Source organism: Peromyscus californicus, unplaced genomic scaffold (genome assembly GCF_007827085.1).
Source record: "Peromyscus californicus insignis strain IS unplaced genomic scaffold, ASM782708v3 Scaffold_11__1_contigs__length_118956290, whole genome shotgun sequence".
In the NCBI taxonomy this organism is placed as follows: Eukaryota; Metazoa; Chordata; class Mammalia; order Rodentia; family Cricetidae; genus Peromyscus; species Peromyscus californicus.
Genome location: NW_026294402.1, coordinates 102,799,402 through 102,819,330, shown reverse-complemented (window position 1 = coordinate 102,819,330; position 19,929 = coordinate 102,799,402). Strand labels below are relative to the sequence as shown.

Sequence of the window (19,929 nt, the reverse complement as noted above, 5' to 3'; positions counted from 1 at the left end):
AGGTGGTAGCCCACTCTAATTCCAGCACTTGGGAGGCAGAGGCAGGTAGATCTCTGAGTTCAAGGCCAGCCTGGTCTACACAGTGAGTTCCAAGACAGCCAGGACTTTTACAAAGAGAAACCCTGTCTCAAAACAAAAACAAAAACCAAACAAAAAAACTCATCTCAAAACAAAACAAAAAACAAAAGAAAAGAAGAAAGAAAATGCTGCAATGGTCTCCATCTCATACAGAATAAAAGCACAATTTACTATACCTAACCAGAGCCCATAGACAGCCATTCCCATTTTTCATACTTCATATCCTACCCCTCTTGTATTTACTTATCCCATTCTAGCCATACTGGTCCATGGTGTTCCTCAAACACACAAAACTTATTAGCACTAGCTATTCCCTCTACCCAAAACATCCTGCCAAGCTTAACTCCCCTACTGCCTTCAAGTATTTGAACTGGGGAACCAATAGCTCAGCAGTTAAGAGTGTGCAATGTTCTTGGAAAGAACTGGAGAGTCCCAGCATCCAGGTCAGGTGGCTCCCAACTGCCTATAACTCCAGCTCCAGGAGGGTCTGACACTGCTGATCTACACTGTATCCTGCATTCATATGCACAGAACCACACACACACATACACACAAAGACCAACCATTTTTAAATCTTTGAACTGGGCAAGAGAGCTCAGTGGGTAAAGGGCTTGCCACCCAAGCTTGACAACCTGAGTTCAATACCCAGGAACCTCATAAAGATCCAAGGAGGGAAACCACACCAGAGCTGTCTGTCCTCTGACTTAGACACACATGCCTCTCTCTCTCTCTCATGCACACACACACACTCTGTGGTATGTACCCTGCTCCATCATACAATAAATTTCTTAAGAATTTAGTTTTTAAACTGTTTGGCATGGTGGCACATGTAGTGGTAGAGCCTTTAATCCCAATACTGGGGAGGCTGTGGCAGGAAGATATCAAATTTGAGATTAGTCTAGGCAGTTTACCAATACCTTTTCTCTCTCTCCTCTCTCTCTCTCTCTCTCTCTCTCTCTCTCTCTTTTTCCGAGACAGGGCTTCTCAAAACAGTTCTGGCTGTCCTGGAACTCACTCTGTAGACCAGACTGGCCTCAAACTCACAGAGATCCACCTGCCTCTGTCTCCCAAGTGCTGGGACTAAAGGCATGTGCTACTGCCGCCCAGCTACCAAGACTGTTTTTCAAACAAATACTTTAAAAGGGGCTAAAGGTAGGCGGGGAGATGGTCAGAGGGTAAAGTAGCATGTGTCTAACCCCAGTGCTCCTAAGGACACAGCCACAGAGATGGCAGGCAGACAGGAGAAGGCCTGGAAGCTCAGGGTGGCCAGCTAGTTGGGTGTACACAACAGCAAACAAGAACCTGTCTCAAACAAGGTAGAAGGTAGGACCAACACCAGAAATTTTACTCTAACTTTTCTAACCTCCACACAAGCACCATAATATGAACACATGTGCCCATACTCAACACATACACACATGTATCATACACACATACATGACACGCACCTAATTTTTTTAAAGATTGGAGGGAGTCAAGTTGCAGCTCATTCATTCAGCAGAGTGCCTGCCTAGTATTCACGGAGCCCTGTTTATGTAATCCAGGCTTGGTGGCTTATGCCTGTAATTGCAGCACCCAGGAGACTGAGGCAGCAGGATCCGAAGTCATCTTCATTTGTACCATAAATTCAAAGTTAACCTGAGATATATAAGAACCCCATCTCAAATTAGGGGCAGAGGGCTGGGGATATACCTCAGTGATAGAGTGCTTGTCTAGCATACATAAGATCTTACGACTACAGAAAGTCTTTGATTAATGTCTCTTTCATAATAAGATATACCTGTACCTTGCCAACTTAACCATAACTTACCTGCATTCTACTTTCCATTTAAGCATGTTTTTCCTTTGTTCTGGGCTGGGTGGGGAAAGGGGAACTGGTGGTCCTGGAGACTAAAGTCAGGACGATGTATGCTAGGCAAGCACTCTAGCCACGGATCTGCACCCCAACCCCTTTCTCATGGCTTCATCTCCTATCCTACATATTATACACTGAAGATACCTACTTTCTTTTTACCTGTTATTATAGGGCAAGCTCCATGAAGGTAAGGCCCTTTGTCTATTTTGTTCATTACATATTATTCTAAGTATGCAGAGCAATTCCTGGCACAGAACAGTTACATAATAAATATAGCTAAGTAAACAAACATATATTTATACATGATCACAGCCCAAAGGCTGAGAAGTGATAAAAAAAAATGTGTGTGCTTATAAAGTATAAATAGGTGTATGCAACAGAATAAGTATATAACATGAAAAGTGTTTATGCAGGAGTAAGAATTATTTTTGTTTTTAATATTAGGGCTTACTGCCTGGCTTGGTAGCACCATCATTTAATCTCAGTACTCAGAGGCAGAGACAGGCAGATTTCTGAGGACTGGAGCCCAGCCTGGTCTATACAGGGAGTTCCAGGTCAGCCAGGGCTATTATTAGTAAGGCTTGGTCTCAAAAAAAGACAACAACAAAACATTAGAGACAATAAAACATTTTGTTTGAGATAGTCTTAGTCTGTAACCAAGGCCAGGCTGGCCTGGAACTTACTACGAAGTCCAGGATAGCCTTAAACTAAGGGACTATTCCTTCTACCCTAGACTCCTGAGAACTAGAGTATAGACATCACCCATCTCTACCAAAACCAGAACAAAAAAGTAAAATGGCTTTTCAAAGAACAAAGTATATCGGCTATGTGACAAAATTCCAAACCAGCAACAAAGGAAATATAAAATTCTGTGCAGACTCTAAAAAAGATTTGATAAGTGAATCAAAAACAAGTTTAAATGTAGCCAGATAAGAATAGCATAAAGAACAAAAGCTGTAACAAAATACGTTTCAAACAAGGAGCCATATAAAAGATCCTACTGAACAAAACTTAGGAGACACAAAGGAAATGGTTGGGGGTTTTTGTTTTGGGTGTTTTTAGCTTTTATTTTTCTTGTCTGATTTCATTCAACAACAGACAAGCCTAGAAAGTGGCAGTGAATAAAAAGTCCTGGCAAACAACAGAAACTGTGATGAGCTTTGGTTGCAAACAAGGTCAGGGTATTTTAAGAACCAGGAAAACAGTCTTCACTGCAATCGCAAGGCTAATACCTGGTCCCAGCATTCCTAGTCAGAGGACACAGACTCAGAGCAGCAGGCTTATAGTCAAAGCTCAGAATTTGGAACTCTGTGGCCAAATATTTTTTATGGTCTCAGATTAACCACTTGTATTTGGTAGGCAATACTTTTTATTAACCAAAGCATGCTTGGTACCTTCATATTTTACAGGCAAATTTGCAAATCACACCAAAAATTTATTCATAAATCCAGCATTTCTATTACTTCTTTTAAAACAAAATGCATCAGGGCTAGAGGTACATGTTGCTCATTTGGTAAAGTACATGCCTAGCATGTGTGAGTCCCTGGGGTCAATCCCTAGCACAACAAAGTAAGTTAACTATATCACTTAGGCAGTGAAAGTATCATGACAGATTATCACATTCTTTTAAAGAATGACTTGCTGGCCATGCGGCGGTGGCACACGCCTTTAATCCCAGCACTCAAGAGGCAGAGCCAGGCGGATCTCTGTAAGTTCCAGGCCAGCCTGGTCTACAGAGCGAAATCCAGGACAGGCATCAAAACTACACAGAGAAAACTTACCTTGAAAAAACAAAGGAATGACTTGTTCCTTTTTTTTTTCCCAGATAGTCTGGCTATTACCCAGGGTAGGTAGCCTTGAATTTGTACTGCAGCAACTCTTCTGCCTGCTTCTGTCTTCCAAGTAGCTGGGACTGGAACACCATAACACCCAAGCATTACTATTAATTGAGACAAGGTGTCACTATGTGACCTTGGTTGGCCTCAAACTCAGAGATCTGCCTGCCTCTGTCTCCCTAGTGCTGGGGTTAAAGACATATGCTACCACCACCTGGCTTAAACTATTCTTTTTTTTTTTTTTTTTAATTATTAATTGACCTAGGTGTAGAGGAATACACTTTAATCCCAACACTTGGAATGCAGAGGCAATCAGATCACTGTGATTCTGAAGCCACCACAGTTTACATACCAATTTCTAAGTCAGCCAAGACTAGAAAGTGAGATCCTGCCTCAAAAAGAAAAAGAAAAACTTGGGCTGGAGAAATGGTTCAGAGGTTAAGAGCACTGGCTGCTCTTCCAGAGGTCCTGAGTTCAATTCCCAGCAACCACAAGGTGGCTCACAACCATCCCTAATGAGATCTGGTGCCCTCTTCTGGCCTGCAGGCAGAACATTGCATACATAATAAATAAATAAACCTTTAAAAAAAAAAAGAAAAAAGAGGCCGGGCGGTGGTGGCGCACGCCTTTAATCCCAGCACTCGGGAGGCAGAGCCAGGCGGATCTCTGTGAGTTCGAGGCCAGCCTGGTCTACAGAGCGAGATCCAGGAAAGGCGCAAAGCTACACAGAGAAACCCTGTCTCGAAAAACCAAAAAAAAAGAAAAAGAAAAATGTAAGAAAACAATCACCAACAAGCAAATAAAGACGACAAGACTTTACAACAAATGTTAACAATACTTGCACAACCTGATATCCATAAGGATAAAAGAAAACAAACCTCATCTCTAATCTCAACATACAATTCAAGATAAATCAAACACCTAAATGTAAAGACTAAAATTATAAAATTTCTAGGTGAAATTATAAAGTTATATGATTTGCATGGTGGTGCACTCTGTTGATCCCAGCACTTGGGAGGTGGAGGTAGGTGGATCTCTGTGAGTTTGAGGCCAGCCTGGTCTACAGAGTTATAGTTATACACAGTGAAAAACAAAATGAAACAAACAAACAAACAAATAGAATTGCTGTAAATTAGGTCAACAAGATGGCACAGTAAGTAAAAACACTTTTGAGGACTTGAGTTCAATTCCCAGCACCCATAGTAGGAGAACAGATTCCTCAAAGTTGGCCTTTGACCTTCACATGTGGCCATGATACACATGCATGTGCATGCACAAACACACATACAGTAATAACTAAAACATCAAGTTTAGGAACTGGAGAGATGGTTCAGCTGTTAGGACTGGCTGATCTTCCAGAGGAGCCTGGTTTGATGGCTTACACACATCTGTAACTCCAGTTCCAGGGGATCCAACACCTCTGACCTCTGCACATCCACACACACAGTGCATACACTTAATATGCAGCAAAACACCCATATACATAAAGTCTAAAATTTTTAATTAAAAAAATGAATTTAGGGGTTGGGGATTTAGCTCAGTGGTAGAGCGCTTGTCTAGCAAGCACAAGGCTCTGTCTGGGTTTGGTCCTCAGCTCTGAAAAAAAAAATTTTTAATTATGTGCATGTGTGTGTCCATGTGTGGGTATGTACAAATGAGTGCAGGTGCCTACAGAGGCCAGAGGCACCAGATTCCCCTAGAGCTGGGCTACAGGTGGTTGCAAGTCACCCGATATGGGTGCTAGGACTCAAGCTCAAGAAATCACAAAAGCAGTAAATGCTCTTCAACAGTCATTTCTCCAGCCTCTAGAGCCCACATTTAAAGACTTTACCTTTTTTTTTTTTTTTTTTTTTGGTTTTTCGAGACAGGGTTTCTCTGTGTAGCTTTGCGCCTTTCCTGGAACTCACTTGGTAGCCCAGGCTGGCCTCGAACTCACAGAGATCCGCCTGGCTCTGCCTCCCGAGTGCTGGGATTAAAGGCGTGCGCCACCACCGCCCGGCTAAGACTTTACCTTTTATGTGTATGGATGTTTTGCCTGTATGTATATAGATGCACCATACATGCCTACAAAGGGCATCAGAGTCCCCAGAACTGAATTACAGATGGTTCAAAGCACGTGCTAGAAAGTGAACGCAAGCCTTCTGCAAGAGCAGCAAGTACTCTTGACCACTAAAACCATCTCTCGAGGCCCTAAAGCCCACATTTTAAAAAAATAAATGAGCTGGGCATGGTGGCCCACATCTTTATTCCCAGTCTCAAGAGACAGAGGCAGGAGGATCTCTGTGAGTTTGAGGACAGCCAAGGCCTGTACAGTGAGATCCTTTCTCAAAAACCAGAAAATAAAAATAAAGGGGCTAGGTGTGGTGGTACAGACCTTTAATTCCACTCCTACAAGGCAGATCTCTGTGAGTCTGAGGCCAGCCAAAGACACAAGGTTAAGACCAAGTCTCAAAACAACTAATGAAGGAATAACAAATGGGCATGGTGACAGGTGTTCCCAGCACTGACAAGGTAGAAATAAGTAGATCCTTGGGGCTTGCTGGCCATTCAGCCTAGCCTACTTGGTGAGTTCTAGGCCAGTAAGAACGCTTTCTCAAAAAGAATGTGAACGACATCTGAAGAAATGAACCTAAGGCTGTCCTCTGGCCTTCACCCAAATAGGCATGTAAGTATGTTTGCATGAGTGCACACACACAGAATACATAGAGTAAATGAAGGGTTCCGGTTTGGTTTGGTTTTTGAGACAGGGTGCCTAACCCTGGCTGTCCTAGAACTCACTCTACAGACCAAGCTGGCTTTGAACTCAAGAGATCTACCTACTTCTGCCCCCTGAGGGCTGAGAGTAAAGGTGTGCAGCACCACTGCCAGGCCTCAAAGGAAGTTTTAAAACAACCCAAATATATCTAGGATGAGAAAAACCAAAGCACAGGTTATCCTAGGCTAGAATAGGATAGCAGTTTAAATCAACCCCTTGTTAAAGAAACAAACTAAAGTTGGGCATGGTTGTACACACCTGTAATCCCAGCACTCAGAAGGCTAAGGCAGGGAGATTGAGTTCAAAGCCAGGCTGGGTTAAATAGTGAAACCCTGTCCTCAAAAATAACGAGTTAGGGATCTGGTGGTAATCATCAACTCTATTTAGAAATATACTAGTTGATGTAACTCTAATAGCACTTTACCAGTTTCCAATAAATTTAGCCCAAACCCACCCTCCATTGCCTACTTGGCAAAAACAGGGATGAAATCGTTCTTTCCCCTTTCTAGCTGATATTGCGCTTTGTCAGGAGACACTAAAGAGATGCTAGTGCAAAACGAAGGAGCTTTTCATCCTGGTTCCATTATGTACCTCTCACCAGGCCCCACCACTTAGCCAGCTTTCCTAGAGCCCAATCACAGCTGTTCTGACTCCCACGATGCATCACACAGAGGCCCGCAGCTTCCTCTAACACCTCACCCAAGAACTTCACAGTATAGTGCTTTTGGTGATAAATTTCCTTGTAAATGGAATCTACCCACTAAGTTCTAGGATGTTGATTTCTAACATGTTCTGCCAACACAACCCCACAATAATTTTCTCTGCTATCTTGTTAGGCAAAGCTGTGCCCCATCTAACAAGGTAGAGACCTGAGCCTACAAACGGGGTCTTCCTTAAGCATGTTTATTTGTTCTAGGGACCACAGCCACCCACCCATTCCCAAAAGCAGGTTTTCTATTCTTTTCTTGAGTTCTCTCTACTTCTGACTAGCCAAGTCCTCCATTACTCCAATCTCTTACACTTACTAATGTATATATATATTCACAGTTGGTTGGGATTAGCTCAGTGGTAGAACACTGGGCTAGCATGTGCAAGACCTTGAACTGAGTTCAGTCCCCCGATCAAAAGAAAAAAAAAAAAATTAACACAAACAAAAATCCAATTGAGCCAGGCACAGTGACACATGCCTTTAATCCCAGCACTCAGGAGGCAGAGGCAGGGATCTCTGAGTTCAAGGCCAGCCTGGTCTACATAGAGAGTTCCAGAAAAGCTAGGGCTACAAAAAAAAAAAAAAAAAAAAAAAAAAAAAAAAAAAGACCCTGTCTTTAAAAAAAAAAGGAAAAGGAAAAGAAAACATGAAAAAGAGAAAAAGAAACCCCTCTAATTTAATATTTGCTCACCAAGGTCAGGATTTTCCTAGGAGACATTCATGAAATATCTAATGGAATCATATATTTTATCATTTATCTTCCCAGACTGGTTAGAAACTTCCTGGTATTCATGTCTATTTTCTGTGCTATTTTTAACTTTAGCAAAAATACCAAAAATCATCAAAACCTAGCCTGGTAAAGTAGGCTTGTAATCCCAGCTGAGTCAGGAAAACCATAAATTCAAGACCTACCAGACACTACACAGCCTGAACAACTAGTAAGACCCTGTCTCAACAGAGAAAAATAAAATCAGAACTGGAGATACAACTCAGTGTACATGTTTGCAAAGCATACCGAAGGCGCAGGTTCGATCCCCAGCACTGTAAAACTCTGAATAACTAACCGGGTGGGGGTGGCACACGCCTTTAATCCCACAGAGGCAGGTGGATCTCTGTGAGTTCGAGGCCAGCCTGGTCTACAGAGTGAGTTCCAGGACAGGCTCCAAAGCTACAAAGAGAAACTCTGTCTCAAAAAAAACAAAAACAAAAAACTTATGAACTGAAGGCAAAAAATACTAAGTCTTCACTCTCTAAGAAATGTCTATAATTCACTATTTCATCTAAAGAAAAAATGGTATCCCAGAAACCCTCACATTATAGCTTGTGTTTGGCAAGGGTGGTAATATAATCTTCTGGGACTTTTTTAGTATATACTCATTATACAAAATGATGGGTTTCTTTATGGTATTTTCATACATGCATATCATGAGCTCTGTTCATATTCAACCTGAATTAGCCTCTCTTGTGCCTTTCATCCTTCCCGCTTGTCCCTTTCTTGTGGCTAAATAATCTACCTTCTACTTTCATATTTTAATTTAAATACCTTTTAAAAATAAAGATTCTGGCCAGGCAGTGGTGCTACATGCCTTTAATCCCAGGTGGGCAGAGGCAGGTGGATCTCTGAGTTCGAGGCCAGACTGGTCTACAGATAGTTCTAGGATAGCCAAGGCTACATAGAGAAACCCTGTCTCAAAAAAACCAAAAAATAAAAGACTCTGCTATGGAGAAATATGCAGTATTTGTCTTTGTCTTTCTGAATTTCGTTTATTTCATTTAACATGATCTCAAACTCCCATCTGCCACACAATTTACACACTTCTTCCTGTTTGGTTTTTTGAGAAAGTGTCTTTCTAGCTAATTTCCTTCTTCATGACTGAATAAAACTCCATTGTGTACATATACCGGTTCTTATTCAGTTCGTCTGCTGATGGATTGCCAGGCTGATTCCATACCTTGGTTATTGTGAATGGTGCCACAATAAACGAGTGCGTAGGTATCTGTCAGACACTTGAGATTCTTTCGGGTCTATAGGAGTACTATGGCTGGCTCATATGGGAGTTCTACCTTCTTTTTTTTTTTTTTTAGAAACTCAGGAAGCAGGGGTAAATCCCTCAGAAAATCTCTAATAACATCCATGCTCAAGCAAAATCTTTCTAACAAAGTCAGTTGAAAAGGTCTCCTTAGGCAATAAAGACATTGATAACATCAAAATCTAAGACTGGGGATGGAGTTCAGTTGGTAGACTATTATCTGTCTAGCATGTACAAAGGGCCTCCGTTTGACACCCAGCACAGCACAAGACTGAGCACAGTGGTATAAAACTAACTCCAGTACTCAAGAGGTGAAGGCTGGAGGACCAGAAGTTTAAAGTTATCCTTGACCACAGAGTCGGAGCTACAAGAAACTCTACCTCAGAAAACAGAACAAAGGGGCTATAGGATTAGTCAAGTAAGAGCACTTGCTCTTGCAGAGGGCCCAGGCTTGGTTCCTAGCACCCGCAGCTCACAATCTCATGACCGGAAAAAATATCCATCTGCTCTATTAAAGTTATGGCTTGCTGGGCAGTGGTGGCGCATGCCTTTAATCCCAGCGCTTGCAAGGTAGGGCCAGGCGGATCTCTGCGAGTTCGAGGCCAGCCTGGTCTACAGAGCGAAATCCGGGACAGGTACCCAAACTATATGGAGAAAGCCTGTCTCAAAAAACAAAACAAACAAAAAAGTTATGGCTCTACGGCGGGCATAGTGGTGCATGCCTTTAATCCTAGCACTTGGGAGGCAGAAGCAGGCAATCTTTGTGAGTTCATGGTTAGGCCAGCTTGATTTACATAGTGAGTTCCAAGACAGCCAGAGCTATATAATGAGACCCTGTCTCAAAAAAAAAAAAAAGTTATAGCTCTAACTATAATCTTATGCTTAAAAAGATAAATAAAAAAAGAAAAGAAAAGGTTAAAAACTGGTGGTGGTAGCACAAAGATTATGGGATAATTAATGCTTAAAGAAAAAAAAGCTAAAAGTCAGGCAGTAGCACTCCCAAGGCAGAGGCAGGTGGATCCTGGTGAGTTCGAGGCTAGCCTAGTCTACAAAGCAAGTTCCAGGACAGCCAGTGCTGAAACACAGAGAAACCCTATCTCGAAAAACCAAGGGGAAAAAAAAAAGCTAAAAAGCCCTTTAAAGATATGGAGGAATAGATGCACATTAGTAAGTGAATGAAGCCACCTAAAATGGACACCAGGACTGGGGTACACAGCTCAGTTGGTAGAGTACTGGCCCAACACTGTGACTGAGCATGGGGGTACAAACCTGTAGTCCCAGCACTTGAGATGGAAGCAGGAGATCAAAAGTTCAAGGTCATGCTCAGCTGCAGAGCAAGTTGAAAACCAGCCCAGGCTATATGACAACCTGTCTAAAAGGATAAAAACTGATGAGGAGATATAGATAAAGATACAGATAGATGTAAGTTCCCAACTATACATTCTGAAAAGGCAAATCTACGGAGACAGTTAAAAAGAAAACAAACAAACAAACAAAGTCAACCAAGTGACTGCCATGGGAAAGCTGAACGGGTTTTTAGAGGATTTCTTAGGGCTGTGAAATCATTCCATACAATGTGTGTATATATATATATATACCTGTAACCAGAATGTAAGAGTCTGAGGCAGGAGGACTGCCAAGAGTTGAAGGCTAGTCTGAGCTACAGAGCGAGTTTCAGGCCACCTGGGGCCTGTCTCAAAAACAACAAAAATATTCTGCTTATACACAAAAATACTAAAAGTGACATCACAGTTTATTTTTCTCGTTTAACTAGCAAATATATATTTAAATATTTTTTACTGAACGACATTAAGTTTTTCACAATTTTCAAATGACATTTTTTTTGTGTGTCTGCATATATGTGTGTGGGTACACATGCTACATACCACATAGTTGTGGAGGTCAGAGGACAACTTGCAAGAGTCAGTTTTTCCTTCCACCAGGTGGGTCCTGGGGATGGAACCTGAGTCATGAAGCTTGATGGCAAAACCCTTTACCCAATGAGCCATCTCGGCCTCAGCCAGCCCATGTTTCAAATAACAGCTTTAACGAGATGACTCACATCACACAAGTCACCCATTATAGTGTACAATTCAGTGGTTCTTAGTAGAGTCTCAAACATGCAACTATTACCACAACTTCAAAACATTTAATTATCTCAAAAAGAAATACTGTACACTTTTGTTATCACTTCCCTACCCTTACCACCACCTGAAAGCCCTCAGTAACCACAGATCTACTTGCTGTCTCTATAAAATGATTTGTTCTGGATACTGCCTTAGAAATAGAATCGTACAAATACAGCCTTTTATAACTGGATTTTTAAACTCTACACATTTCTGAGGCTAAAATATAATATATACTAGTATTTGTTTACTTGGGTTTTTTGTTTTAAGACAAGTTCCTCTGTTATGTAGCTCCAGCTGTCCTGGAACTCACTCTGTAGACCAGGCTAGCATTGAATTCTCAGAGACCCGCCTGCCTCTGCCTCCTGAGTGCTGAGATCGAAGGTGTGCACTACCAAAACCAGCCTCCTTTCCTTTTTTGAGTAACATCCACTGCATGAACACATTTGACTTATCTACTCATCATGTGATGCTGATGGACACTTCAGGCGTTTCCCTCTTTTGTTATTATTAAGATTTTAATTATGTGTAAGGGGGTGGGTGGGTGTCTGCATGTGGATATGTGAATGTGAGTGTGTGCCTGCAGAGGCCCCAGATGTCAGAGCTAGAGCTACAGACAACTGTAAGCCACCTGACTTGAGTGCTGGGAACCTAACTCACGTCCTCTGTAAGACCAGCAAGAACTCTCAACTGCAGAGCTATCTCATCCCTTTGTTATTAATGCTGATGCTATAAATATTTACAATCAGTCAAAGAACTGTCTAAAGGTAGGCCTGGTGGCACGTGCCTTTAGTCCCAGAATTCAGCAGAATTGTGAGTTCAGGGCCAGCTGGACTACACAGTCAGAGAGGGAGGAGAGAGGCGGCAGAGAGAGAGAAGGGAGGGAGGATTGCCATACTGTTTCCCAAAGCTGCTGCACTGTTTGCCATTCCCATTAGTGAGGTACGTATGGTCTCCAATTTTTCCACATCCCCACCAACACTGTCATTATGAGCTTAATGACTGTTCATTCAATCATAATACACCCAGATTTTTATCAATTGCAAGGTGTTCTTATTCAACTGACATCAAATTTTAGATCTGAAGAGTGCAGTCTGGTCAGGCATGATGGTGCACACTTGTAATTGTAGGGAGGCAGAGGCAGGAGGATCAGGAAATTCAAAGTCAGCCTGGGCTACATGAGACCATGTGGAGGGGCAGTGAGAAGGTCCAGTGGGTAGACACTTGCTGTCAAGCCTGATGACTTGGGTTCAACCCTTAGAACCCACATGACAGAGAGAACTGATTCCTGCAAGCTGTCTTCTGGCCTCCACATGCACACCACAGCATGTGTACTCCCCCCCACACACATAAAATAAAATGGAAAAAAGTTCCTTCAGAGCCAGAGAGACAGACAGTTCTAGCCCCATTCTCCTAGCTTACACTCTCCTTTCATATAATGAACAGGAATAACTGTACAAGTAAAACTTTTATAAAGGGATTCAGAAATTCAGAAGCCTTCTCTCTCTCCCTTCCTCTCTCCCTCTCTCCCTCTCTCTCTCTTGTGTGTGTGTGTGTGTGTGGTCATGGTGGTGGTGGACTAGTCCTAAACGTAATTTCAAACCATAGCAGCAAATGTAAGAATCTTAACCTAGGGGTTAGAGCGAGAGAGCGAGAGTGAGTGAGAGAGAGAGAGAGAGAGAGAGAGAGAGAGAGAGAGTGAGTGTGTGTGTGTGTGGTCATGGTGGTGGTGGACGTGTGTGTGTGTGTGTGTGTGTGTGTGTGGTCACGGTAGTGGTGGACTAGTCCTGTGGGGGGGTGGTCATGGTGGTTGTGGACTAGTCCTGTGCGTGTGTGTGTGTGTGTGTGTGTGTGTGTGTGTGTGTGTGTGTGTGTTCATGGTGGTTGGTGGTAGACTAGTCCTAAATGTAATTTCAAACCATAGCAGCAAATGTAAGAATCTTAACCTAGGGGCTAGAGCGATGGATCAGCAATTAAGAGTGCTTTCTGTTCTACAGAGGACATAAGTGCAGAATCCATGGCTCACGAAAGATTGTAACTCCAGTAAGGATTCCATGCCCTACACGTCTAACCTCCATGGGTATACATGTACATATATACACATAAGTAAATCTTTTAAAAAAGAAAAGAACTGGGCGGTGGTGGTGCACACCTTTAATCCCAGCACTTGAGAGGCAGAGGCAGGCAGATCTTTGTGAGTTTGAGGCCAGCCTGGTCCTGGTCAACAGATCGAGTTCCAGGACAGCCAGGGTTATGTGGAAAAACCAGGAAGGAAGGTCAGGCATAGTGACATAGAAGTCAGAAGGCAGAAGCAAGTGGATCTCTGTGAATTCAAGGCCAGCCTGGTCTACATAGTACTGAATTCCAGGATAGCCAGGGCAACACAATGAGACCCTGCCTCAAAAAAGATAAAAATAAATAAAAAAATCTTGATCTATCATCTTTCATAAAAGAACCAAGCGAGGGGCTGGAGAGATGGCTCAGAGGTTAAGAGCACCGACTGCTCTTCCAGAGGTCCTGAGTTCAATTCCCAGCACCCACATGGTGGCTCACAACCATCTGTAATGAGATCTGGCGCCCTCTTCTGTATACATACTAAATAAATAAATCTTTAAAAAAAAAAAAAAAAGAACCAAGCGAATGCCAGGCAGTTGTGGCACACACCTTTAATCCCAGCACTTGGGAGGCAGAAGCAGGTGGATCTCTGTGAGTTCGAGGCCAGCCTGGTTTACAGAGTGAATTCCAGGACAGCCAGGGCTATTACACACAGAAGGGAAGAGAAAGAAAAAAGAAAGAAAGAAAGAAGCAGTTGTAGTCTGACCTCCAAATGCACACCATGATGTAGGTATGCACAAAATAAACAAACGTAAAAACAAAAACATTTTTTAAAGAACTAAGATAACTGGCTTCTTAGTTCAGTTGAAACTCATTACTCAAAGTCTGCTGAAGCAGAAATGAACATCTACTTTTAAAAATGTGTACATACTGCCAGGCATGGTGGTACACTTCTTTAATCCCAGCACTTGAGAGCCAGAGAGCAGAAAGAACTCTTGTGAGTTGGACCCCAAACTGGTGTACATAGTGAGTTCCAGGCCAGCCAGGGGTACACATTGATAACCTGTCTAAAATAAAATAAAATAAAATAAAAGGGGTTGAATTGTGTATGTGCTGAACACAGTGACTCATTCCTCTAAGTCTGGGGGCCTAAGGCAGGAGGATCACTGAGAGTGAAGCCAGCAGGGGCTATATGGTGATTTCCAGGTCAGTCTGGACTACAGAGTATGAATTTGTCTTAAAAAATAAGAATAAACCTACAACAGCAGCATAATGCCACAAACATACTCAAATACCTAACTGCTTTCTTGTTCCAAGCCAAAAAAAAAAAGAAAGAAAGAAAAAGGAAAAGGGAGGGAGGGAGGGAGCACCGTGGAAGCCTCCCCCAGCCCTGCCTGTCACTGCTCCTGTGCCAGGCAGAGGATGGGAAGAGGAAATCCTAAGCTGTCAAAAGGAGGGCCTGGGGCTGTCAGCACCAGTATGGGACTATCAGAACCAGTGTGCTCATCTAACACTCTACGAGCCAACACTGGCATTGGCCAGGAAGAGTGGGCCACACAGGCCCTTCTGAGAGAGGCGACTTTTTTTTTTCAGGTCTCAGTTCTGAGCTTTGGGCAAGTTCGGATGCACTGTGGCTGGGCCTGAACCCAGAGAACACTAGAGTCGGTATGTGCAAGCACTTCAGGTGTGGCAAGAGGTGGCGACCCATGACCACCAAGTTCCCATTTCTACTTGTCCACTCCCTTGCATTTCCCTGTGTAATTATATTCCATTTCCAACTCAGACAAATTTAGTACATCTTTATAAACATTTAGTTCTTCTCATCTAAATTCAAGTGCAAAAAGACAAAAAAAAGTGTCCCAGCCAGAAAGCAGTTATTGTCCCACTAAAATAAACATTTGTATGTGTGTGGTAATGTGGGGGTTACTGAAACAAGGGCCTTTTTTTTTTTAATGTGTATGGCTATTTTGTCTGAATGTCTGTGCATCACATGTATGTAGTGACCACAGAGGCTAGCAGAAGAGGTAAAAAAGGGGGCCAGATCTCCTGGGACTGGAGTTGTATGCAGCTGTCTGTTGAGCTGTCTGTCATGTAGGCACTCGGAACTGAACCTGGGTCCTCTGGAAGAGCAGCCAGTGCTCTTAACTCCCAAGCCATCTCTCCAGCCCCAGAAACTAGGGCCTTATGCATGAGACAGGCACTCTACCAAGTTTTCCCCTAGAACATTTTTTGGGTGGGTATGGGGGGCTTGTACCATATGCAGTAGTCATTCCCTACAAGTCTTCCACCTTCTTCTGATGCTGTGTATGTTGTGCCTTTGTCTGCCATGTACACACTGTATCCGGGGTCCAACGAAGGGCATCTGTATCTTACTCTATCACTCTGTCTTCTTCCTTTGAGTTAGGGTCTCTCAATAAACCTACAGCTAATGGTTTTCAGATAGGCAGTAAGCAAGCCCCAGTGATCCTATGGATACAAACTCATACTTGTAGTGGGTAGCCATTCCAGCTTTGATCTGGAAGTTCCAACACCCATTGAGGCTTCATTAACTGTCACGCCTACAAGGCGGGGCCAAGAGAGGACCATGACGAGATCCGGGTGCGCCAGCTCTCTTTGTTCCTGGACCCTGGACCGCTGGAGGTAGACTGACCAGAGTTCTCCAGAGAACACCGCCAGACTGCACTGCGTCTTTCCCAGACCCTGCCACCTATCTCTTCACTTGTGAGTTACCCCACAAAATACACCTCCCTTTTAAATACGTGGAGTGGCCTTAATAATTTCACCAATACACACTCTTCATGTTTGCATAACAAGCACTCTTATTAACCACTGAGCTATCTCTCTGGCCCCCTTGTTTTTTGAGACAGGGCCTCTCACTGGTGCCTGGGGCTTGCATTTATCAACTAGAATGGCCAACTAGTAAACTATAGGGATCTGTCTCCATTTCCCCGCCCCCCTCCTCATCCCACTGGGATTAAAAATCTGTGCCACTACATGAAGATATTCTTTTTTTTTTAAAGCTTATTTTTTTGTATACCTGTATTTTGCCCGTATGTATGTATGTGTACCATGTATGTGCTTGGTGCCTGAAAAAAACAGAAGAGGGCATCAGAGCCAGGCATAGTGGTACAGGTATGTAGCTGGAAGATTTCCTGTGTCCCGGCCTGCTGACAGTTGGGTCAAATCTCTCCCACTCGCATCCCCCAAGTAAACACACAGAGGCTTATATTAATTATAACTGCATGGCTCAAGCTTTTTGCTAGCTAGCTCTTATATCTTAAATTATCCCATAACTATTAATCTATGTATTGTCACATGTTCCATGGCTTTACCTGAGTCCCATTACATGTTGCTCCTTGTGGGGATCGCTGGCAACTAGATATTATAACTGTTAATTCTTGCTTGATTACTGTTTTGTTGTATGTAATTTTACTATGTTAAAGTTAAAACCTTCCTTTTTTGATTAGATAGAAGGGGGGAGGTGCTGTGGGATGTTCTGTATGCTGTGAATGTGTTGCTCTAACTGGTTGATAAATAAAATGCTGATTGGCCAGTAGCCAGGCAGGAAGTATAGAGGGAATAAACAGACAAAGAGAAGTCTGAGAAGTAGAAGGCTGAGTCAGTAGACACCAGCCCACCGTCCAGGAAGCAACAAGTAATGCACACAGGTAAAGTCACGGAACACATGGCAACATATAGATTTATACAAATGGGCTGAGTTTAAATGTAAGAACTAGTCAGTGGAAAGCCTGAGCTAATGGCTGAGCAGTTTAATTAATATAAGCCTCTGTGTGTTTACTTGGGTACGAGCAGCTACAGGACCAAGGGAGCCAGGTGGGACCAGGAAAACTTCAGCTACACAGGTAGATCTCTGAGTTAGAGGCTAGCCTAGTCTAAGTTCCAGGACAGCCAAGGCTACAAAGAAACCTTGTCTTGGGGGGAAAAAACCAGATTTCCTAGAACTAAAGTTATAGATGATTGTTGAATAGCCATGTGGGTACTGGGAACTGAACCTAGGTCCTCTGCAAGAACAGTAAATACCCTTAACTTCTGAGTCCCCTCTCCAGCCCTACAGTAGACTTTCTATGGGTACTAGGAATCAAATTCAAGTCCTAATGCTTGTGGCAAACACTTACAGAGCCATTTCCTCAGCTCCCTCCTTCCTTTATTACAATATTGAGTTTGAGTTTAATTAAGTTGCATAGACTGGTCTTAAACTCAACTTTATAGCTCACACAGGCCTTGAACATGTGATTCTCCTATCTCAGCCTCTGGGCTAGCTAAAATTACAGGCCCACGACACTAGGCAGGACTAAAAAATATTATAATTACTACTAAGACAGGGTCTTACATTAGAGCCCAGGGTGGTCTTGAACTCATGTTGATCCTCCTGCCTCAGCCTCCCAAATACTTGGACTACAGGGGTGCTACTACACCTGGCTCCAAGAGTTTTTTGTTTTGTTTTGTTTTGTTTTTGAGACAGAACTCACAGAGATCTGCCTGCCTCTGTCTCCTAAGTTCAAGGATTAAAGGCATGTGCCATGACCTTCTGGAAAAAATTATTCTTAAAAAAAAGCAAATATTGCTGAGTGGTGGCGGTGCATGCCTTTAATCCCAGCACCCCAGAGGCAGAGGCAGGCGGATCTCTGTGAGTTTGAGGCTAGCCTGGGCTACCAAGTGAGTTCCAGGAAAAGGCGCAAAGCTACACAGAGAAACCCTGTCTCGAAAAATCAAAAAAAAAAAAAAAACCAAAACAAAACAAAAAAAAAGAACCCTAGGGCAGGCTGGGCGGTGGTGGCGCATATCTTTAATCCCAGCACTCGGAGGCGCGGGGGCGCACGCGCGCGCGCACACACACACACAAAGCAAAAAAGACAAAAACAAACAAACAGAGAAAATCCTATTCTGTTAAGGGTTATAATGCTTTTGCAGTTCAAAAGGAGTGGAATATGCTCCAGGAATTGAAAATGTTTGAGAGATGTTTTAGAAAGCCAGGGAGGACTTGAACTGGACTCTGGAGATAAGCAAGGAGGGAAAAGTAACAGAATCCTGAACAGGGGCGAAGGTCATGGGATTCGGCAAGCAAGAGGCACCAGGCGGGGATCGAAAGACATGTGGAATGCTGAGCAAGCTGTTTAGTTAGTGGATGATAAGGATAAACCTGAGGCAGTGGGCTGGGGCTGGCTGGGCAGCAACACTTTGGACGCCACATTAGGACCTCAGATCTCATCCTATAATCCTGTTTCTTATAATCCTGCTTTGTCTTTTTTCCCCTCGAGACAGGGTTTCTCGTGTACCCCTCCCTGGCTGTCTTGGAATTCGATTTGTAGACCAGGGTGGCCTCAAACTCAGAGATCTCCCTGCCTCCTGGGCCTGTGTCAATTTCTGGCCAGTGTAGAATAACCACCATCTACGATATCTAGCTGTTCTTATGGTTTAAAAGTGCTAAACCAGCCCATGCCTTGGTGGATCTCTGTGATTTCGAGGCCAGCCTTGTCTACATAGTGAGTTCCAGAACAGCCAGAGTTATGTATAGAGACACCATTCCAAGAAAAAAATAAAGTGCTAAGCCAGGTATATGTATACTTGAAGTCCTTGCACTCTGAGGAGACAGGTGACTCTTGAGTTTCCACAACAGCCTGGGATACACGAGGAACACGATCCCCAAAAAACCAAAAGTACTAAAGTTTACAAATGAATTATGCAAAGACAAAGAAGACAGAGGGCCTATCACCATAATGGTCTTTATGATGCAGCACTTAAAATACCCAGCACAGAAATCATGTTACTGTCTTTGGGTTAACTGTTGAATCAAGTATCATACCCTATTCATAAATATCCATGAGCTAGTAAACAAAGCATAAAACAAATATTAAACAAAGACAATGAAAGTTCATATGTTTTCTGATCTTCCTTGGGACAGCAGTCCTAACAAAGGATTACGCCAAGGAGAGACTTTAATGGACCCTTGAACTCCCTGAGATTGTATGCAGAAGTCAATGCTGACAACTTGATTAATCATCTCCTTCTAGATCACTAAGAGATCCAATACCCAAAATGAGATAAGAGTCTAACTTAGGGTTAGCTATTTTAGCAGAAATAGCAAAAATTTAACCCTGTGGCTGATTTAATTTCCAAAATAAAGAAATAAGAGCAATGGGAGCTTGGGAGGAGCAATTTTGAGAAGCTAATATTTTAGTATCTCTCTCCTATTTCACGAAGGCCAAAATGTTATTAATCATTCCAAAAACGGCCCTGTGGAAGGGCAATGAAATAAATAACAAAAGTACTCAACTCCTCTTCTCCTCACAAGCATAACAACCAGCTAACGGCAACAACCTGCCGCCTGCGCCGGCTTCATTCAGCTCTGGCTTCCCAGAGGCATCTCCAAACCAAGGTGCTGGTTTCTTTCAAAATTAAACATTCAGAGGTGGGTGACATGAGCCTGCTTGACCTCCTTAATCATCTCTTGTAGGTTTCCTATGA

General features: G+C 42.9%; 1 protein-coding gene across 3 annotated transcripts in view; it reads right to left on the bottom strand.

Moving 5' to 3' along the window:
• Positions 1-19,929, bottom strand: part of Ip6k1 (inositol hexakisphosphate kinase 1) — a 48,578-nt gene that overhangs the window by 27,344 nt on the left and 1,305 nt on the right. The gene's annotated exons all lie outside the window — the stretch shown is intronic.